Here is a 7,601-nt window from a genome sequence, read left to right as displayed (position 1 = left end):
AACTATTTGTAATAACTGTTATTGTAAATTGTATTATTGTTTGTGTATTAAACATATTTGTATTAAAAAAAATAGAAAACTGTGTGAATCAAACTTGTTGACAAATATCATAAATTGGAGATATATTGGCATATATTTAACTACTAAATTTAAATTATCTTTAGTTCGGTTTCAAAGCATTCGAAATTGTAATAGTAACAATGGGAAAACTAGAATCCCAGAAACTCATAGAATGTAACTGTTGTCTCAGAAATGCAGCAACGGAAGCTAATGAAGGACTAGTGGATATAGTAAAATAGAACCGCAGAAACTAAGAGTACAACATTGGGCCCAGAAATTTAGCAAAGGACCTAAAAGATAGTCAGTGAATAACTCAAAGTACTTACTGACTCATCATTCACTAAACAAGCATTTTGGGCCCTATATTCTCGTTGCTAGAGTAGAATATATTAGCAGTAAGTAACTGTAGAAGGGGTGTAAGCTTGGAGATTCGAGTGGCTCGGAAAACCTCTTTCTTGCCCCGATTTTTTTTCTTTTTTCTGTATGTCGCATACTAGCTACACAGATATTTTTATGATTCAATGGGTGCAGGTGTTGTACCTACGGCACAGCATTTTCATCTTTATTAAAGAGTCACCTAGTCCGACCGTAACTGTCCCTTTCCCTCCCCACCACCTATAAAATCTGGCTACGCCTATGTGGAGTGAAAAAAAGAAACGAATTAGAGAAACTCATTGAGTAAAGATATTGCTATAAGACTACTAATCTGCTAAATAAAAATAGGAAACTATAAATCTAAAGCCCGAGGGAATTAAAATATAGATGTTCTGTGAGCATAACTGTTTTAACCAGAAGTTCAAACTTCCATTGGTGGGGATTATGAAAACTATAAGTTTTTGAAATTTCGCGCAAAGCTACTTGAGGTCTATCTGCGCTAGCTGCCCCTAATTTAACAGTAATAGACTAAATGGAAGGCAGCTAGTCAACACTATCTACTATCAATACTTGGGCTACTGTTTTATGAACTAATAGTGAGATTGACTGTCACATTATAACGCTCCTACGGCTGTAAGGGCAAACATGTTCGGTGACGGGAATTCCTATAATGAAGTAGCATATCTAATAAGAAATAACCAGAAAAACACTGAGCAAACTGTAAAACTAAACATATGTTTACTTGAATTGTGGAACTAATTCTGTTACACTTAAAGATGAACAAGACGTTAACAAGAAAATACATGTAGAAACAGAGAAACGTTACTTCTATAAAATAAAAAGTAACCGAGCTTTATATTAATTACAAAACTTTTTGTTTTTAAGTAAAGGGTTGTACAAGTCGATTGATCAACTAATCATAATATAATTATAAAAGTAAAATAAGTTGTTGAAAACAAAATCGCGTAAAACTAAGGAATACATAAAATAGTGTTGTATGTCTTGGGATCAGTTTTTGTCTTTTGACAAATGTTTAGTATCTTCTAGTCCCATGTAGCTTCATGCGATATTAATAAAAAAAAAAGTTTGGTGATATCAGAAAGATAAGGGGCCCAACGCCGGATACTGACCTATGGTAAAGACTATGAGACATGTCTGCAAAATACAACAATCGTCGGAGTCAATTCCAATTGACCGATTCCTTAAATAGAGATCAGGATTCGAATACCTATAATAGAATAAAGCGTAGTATATTACAGAAACTTGTCTTATGTCAGCTGATAAATATTCTGAAAACCGCTTAACCCCCGGTGGTAACAGGAAAACACGATTTCAGTGTCGATTAGGGCGCAAACTCTAACAAGGAATGACTAGAAACTTGTGTTTTAGAAAAAAAAGAGTTGCGTTTCGACACTTTTCTGCACTGATAATGATAATTATAAAAACATAAAAAACACACAAGACATTTGACTGTGCTTGAGTTTTTTGGACAATGCAACTTACCGGAGGTGGTATAATTGTGTGGGAACATTCTTATAACAGGGATTCAGTACTTCGATTTTACTAAAAGGGTAAAAAACATCCAAAGTGTAAACTAATGTTCATCCTACAATGCTATTTTACCACCTTCATAAATAAGGGCTTTTCCCAGACCATAATACACCGCGCTCGAGCTAGTACAGTTTGAAATTCGTCTGTAGATGAAAATAAGTTCAGTCACCTTCCTCGACAAGACATTCATATGATCTCATGATTGAGCATATTTCGGTTTAATTTAAGCATTTCATCACCGTATTCTTCTTTTGCGACATTGATGAACTCATTGCAGATCATTACTAATCTTGTGGACTTTATGTTCATACCTAGTTCGGGATGTCGGTCGTATTAAAGTGGCCAATTCTTGTAATGCCATTTTATTCGGTTTTAATACCACACTACTATCCCTCTAGTTTTCGCGAGTAAAATAAGCTCAGTAAGTACAATTTACTATTACTCATTATATGTCTTAGACAAACACATTTCTATTGTTTTGCATTATGTAAAATATGAATGTATAAATTAAACTGTGAAATATCTCCGTTATTGAAAATGTTCGCCTTTAATTTGCTGTTCGTGTTGTATGAAAAAATCGCCACTCACTTTTTTCAGTGGCTTAGAATTTTTTTACAACTATACTCACAACAATCATTCGCGGGTTTTAAAATATATATGTTAAAGATGTGAATGATGATATCGAAGTTATGTTCAAATCAAATGTAATTTACTCACTTCAATCTCATAAGCATTGCAAATATTAAATAAAGTATATATGATGATAATATTCATGATGTCAGAAAAACACGTAGGTTCAAGAAATCTTGATACAAAATGATAAAAACCCTGTAGTCCGAGCGTTTTCGAAAAGTGGACCTTTCGTCTTCAGGGGCAAACTTTCCACCTTTTGAAAGCGCTCGGGTTACAGGTTTTTTTTTATCATTTTGGTGATAATATTCATCATGTTGTATAAAAACGTTTACTTAACATTGCGGGTGGTTTTATGTGACTTTAGGTTAGACGTACACACATAAAACATAAAACAATTTACTTCTTTCAAAACAAAAGTCTTGTAGACTAATCATTGTTATGACAACGTAACAATTAGAGCTAACGAGGCTTTGTTACGCGGTGTTCTTTAGCAAGAACTAGTGAAGTTGTAAGGGTTGAGAAGTACGCTAATCAGGAAGATCTTTCTTTGTCTCATATTCTTAGATCGTGACTGCAAAAGCACATCTCAGAGGCTGGTGGGTTCGAGAGTAAGGCTAACTCTGTGACCCTCAATACTAAATTCGTACACTGAGTTGATTCTTTTTGTTTTCTTTCAGCGTGTGAGCATGAACTCATTAACATGGTTATCAACATGCCAGTGTCAGACGTACAGCTTTCCGTGTCCTAATTTCTCTTCACAGGGTTTCATCGGTTGCTAGGCCTAGATTTATAAATTCGTATTATTCATTTTTATTCTTAGCACATACACACACACACACAACACCCACTCCCCTTATGACGTGTAGATTGTTTTGTTTGGTACATTCTAGGGGTAGAGTTACGAAATGGTGTTCTGCTTCGGTTTCTTTATTTGACATTCGTGGAAAAATCCTGTTTTATTTAATCTTATCTATTTTTAAAAATACGTCACTTTTATCACGGTTTCACATCTGAATTTGTTGCATTCAGTTTTTTCCTACTATTTTTTATCTTTTGCTCACCAAAAGAGTTAACTATATGAGCAATACTATAACACTTCTACTTCTTAACCCATAACTAAGACTAAAATCATACTAGTTTTGTCAAAATACCTTTAATAACGAACAATCTCTGTTCCAAAGAAGTCAAAATCAAACCATAGAGCTTGATAGTTTGACGAAATCTAAAGTTGCTCTCCATTCAGTGAATTAAACGACCTGGTGTGAGATTAAAAGCTACCTCTTCTTAGAATGTTCAAACATACAAATTACAGTTGACTGTGGAAAGAACGCTTCAAGACTGCTCTAAGAGACGAGATAAATTAAGCTACTGACGAGAACCCTGAGCTCTACATGTTAGCTTACACACAACAACGTGTGGTACTATCACTACCAGCCTTCTTTCGAGATTCTCGATATGATAAAATTGTAAGTTGTACTCAATGAATTAAACGTTTGCATTGAATAGAACAATCTAATACAAAAAAAACTACATGAACATGAACTGATCTATGAAAAAACTTCTGAAAGTTGCTATAGCGCAACACTTAATTCTTCTAAAGACGGGAAAAAATATTCGGATGTATATTTAGTGGCTTTTGATTTAATTTCAAAGCAAAAATAAACACTTTACATATTTTGTTTCCATTAGCCTAGCCTACTTATTAGCGTGCTGAGTTGCAGATCAGAAGATCCAAGGCTCGAGACGTGAGTTGCTGCTGAAATCGATCCATACTTTCATCATTTGGAAGGTTATAATTGTGACAGTCAATTCCCTAATTGGGCTGCTAGTTTTGTTGACTGGTCACGCTTTCTGGTTAGCTGTTCTAAATTAGGGATAGCTATGCCTGAATATTGGATTCTTTGTCCCGGTCTTTCAACCCACGTGTTATTCAAGATGAAAATATCAAATACCATGTCAATAAAAAAATGTGAAACTTGGAGTTCAAATTACTTGTATGATCATTGACTTACAGATAAACTAATTACAGGTAGCGTTAATGTCACGTAACGAGAACAAGTAATAAAACAAATAAGTTCTGATATTTGTTTCTAGACTGTGAACAGTCAGAATGAGAAGGAGCGTATGAAAGCAGTAAACGCCAAAGTGCATGTACAACTAATCTGACTTATTTATAATGGTTATCGTCATGAATAATACTTATATATATATATGCTGGCAACATTACGTAGATTGTTCTAGAATCTATATTCAATAAGCGATAAAATAAGACTTGTTTGTCATACTGTTGTTGCTGTTGTAATTTGTCTGCGCATAATACTGAAAAAAAATATTATATGACGTTTTGTTTACGTGTTATTCGTGTAATTTGTTCTTTGCTAAGCAATACTTTATCAATAGATATATATGTAAAATAATTCCCAACTTACCCCTTGAATAGGTCTATATAATATTCTGTGCATTATTTCCTAATCCAGTAAGTGCCATCTTCCTGATCCACCGAATATCATCTTAACCCACCGCATGTCATATCATCTACCTAGCTCACTGAATGTCACCTTAACTCACCGAATGTGATATCATCTACCTAACTCGCTGATGTCATCTTCCTAATCTACCGAATGTGATATCATCTATCTAAGTCACTGAATGTCATCTTCCTAATCTACCGATTGTCATATCATCTACCTAACTCACTGAATGTCATCTTCCTAATCTACCAAATGTATATCATCTACCTAACTCGCTGATGTCATCTTCCTAATCTACCGAATGTGATATCATCTACCTAACTCACTGAATGTCATCTTCCTAATCTACCGAATGTATATCATCTACCTAACTCACTGAATGTCATCTTCCCAATCTACCAAATGTATATCATCTTCCTAATCTACCAAATGAATATCATCTTCGTAATCTACCGAATGTCATATCATCTACCTAACTCGCTGATGTCATGTTCATAATCTATCGAATGTGATATCATCTACCTAACTCACTGATGTCATCTTCCTAATCTACCGAATGTATATCATCTACCTAACTCACTGAATGTCATTTTCCCAATCTACCAAATGTATATCAACTTCCTAATCTACCAAATGTATATCATCTTCCTAATCTACCGAATGTCATATCATCTACCTAACTCGCTGATGTCATGTTCATAATCTATCGAATGTGATATCATCTACCTAACTCACTGATGTCATCTTCCTAATCTACCGAATGTGATATCATCTACCTAACTCACTGAATGTCATGTTCCTAATCTACCGAATGTATATCATCTACCTAACTCACTGAATGTCATCTTCCTAATATACCAAATGTGATATCATCTACCTAACTCGCTGATGTCATCTTCCCAATCCGCCGCATTTCACTTACTATTACATCGAAAGTCGTATCATCTACCTAATTTACTGAATGCCATCTTACCTAATTCATTGAATGTTATCTCCGTGATCTTTTGAATGTCGTCTTCCTAATTTATTGAATGACATCTTCCTAATTCATTGAATGTTATCTCCGTGATCTTTTGAATGTCATCTTCCTAATTCCAGAATATCACATATATCTCTTATCCATTAAAGGTGTTCTTCCTATAACATCTGATTGCGATTTCGTTACCTTTAAAAATCATCTTTTCGTTCCACTGCATGTCATAGATTTAATTTTCGTAAATTCTCCTTAGTTTCCTGAATGTCATCTCTCTGATCCTTAGACCAGACTAGGTCAAAGGCAAAAGTGATATGACTTCTTTTAAGTCTTCGTGTTTAAGAAGACACCGCCACTCTGCTATATTTTCAAACTCCGAATGTGTTTGTTATACTAAACTGATAATAATTCACAGGCGAATTGTGTGGATTATATTTCGCATCATTTGGCCATGCCTGTTTTTTTTTTGCTACAAACAAAAGTGGTCCACATTCACTCAGGTAAACTGAAAAGTCTCAGCATAATATCAGTTGAAAACAATATGGCTTCCAGAATCTCAATTACTTTTGGTGTGATTTAATTCTAAAGCTCTGACAAATGAACTGCAATGCAATCTTCATGTGTAACTGGATACTTGGCTCCTGCTAGATATGAGGAATATAGAACGGAAGTCCAGCGTTCTGTAATCATAATGTAATTGTGTTATTATCATTACACCAGTTTGAAGTCTGTAAAGGAAAATAGAAGCTTAATTACTAAAAACCTTTTCAAAAACATTTTCAAAACCTTTTAGGTGCAGTCTGTGTGCCACCTCTGAACACCCTGAGGTCATCTTCATAATCTATTGATTTAGTAAACCTCGTAGCTTTCAACAGCCTTAAAATCATCCATTTGTACCTCGGATGCAAACTTATTAAACTACTAGATATCCATGTTTTGAAAACTACGGAAAATGTTATAGTTACAACGTAATAGAACTACCATAATTTTAAAAGCGCCATCCATTTTAAAATACCTTTTCAAAACTATCATAAACGAGTATGATCGTTTTTGTGAAAATATTTGTGGTATGTAAAGCAGTATAGTTTCAGTCAAAATATATCTTAATTCCTGTATTGTAGGTTATCGAGACTCGCGGAAATATAGTCTATTCTTTATTAAGTACATTTTCCAAGTGCTACAAAAACGTTCAAATGACCTAATTAAGCCTACGTCACTTCCTCTACTGGTCTAAGCAAAAACCTTTCATCATTTCAGCCCCCACTGGCACAGCGGTATATCTGTTACACAATATAAAACTACAACTTGTGGTTAAAAAAAAGAAGCTATATATAGAAAAAAAAACTGCTTATTCTATTGCTTTACATCATATTTACTTTTTTCCATGAGAGTTACTAGTCAATAACATCTCATAACAACCTTGTGGCATCGACATTTTTGTCGTGGTTGAGTTTTTCTTTACATTATTTTCAGAAATATCACCTAAACAAGATACAAAGCATAGCAGATTAAAGAATGGAAGTTCACGCTATCATAGG

This window comes from Limulus polyphemus, unplaced genomic scaffold (genome assembly GCF_000517525.1).
Source record: "Limulus polyphemus unplaced genomic scaffold, Limulus_polyphemus-2.1.2 Scaffold830, whole genome shotgun sequence".
In the NCBI taxonomy this organism is placed as follows: Eukaryota; Metazoa; Arthropoda; class Merostomata; order Xiphosura; family Limulidae; genus Limulus; species Limulus polyphemus.
This window is presented reverse-complemented; position numbering follows the sequence as displayed.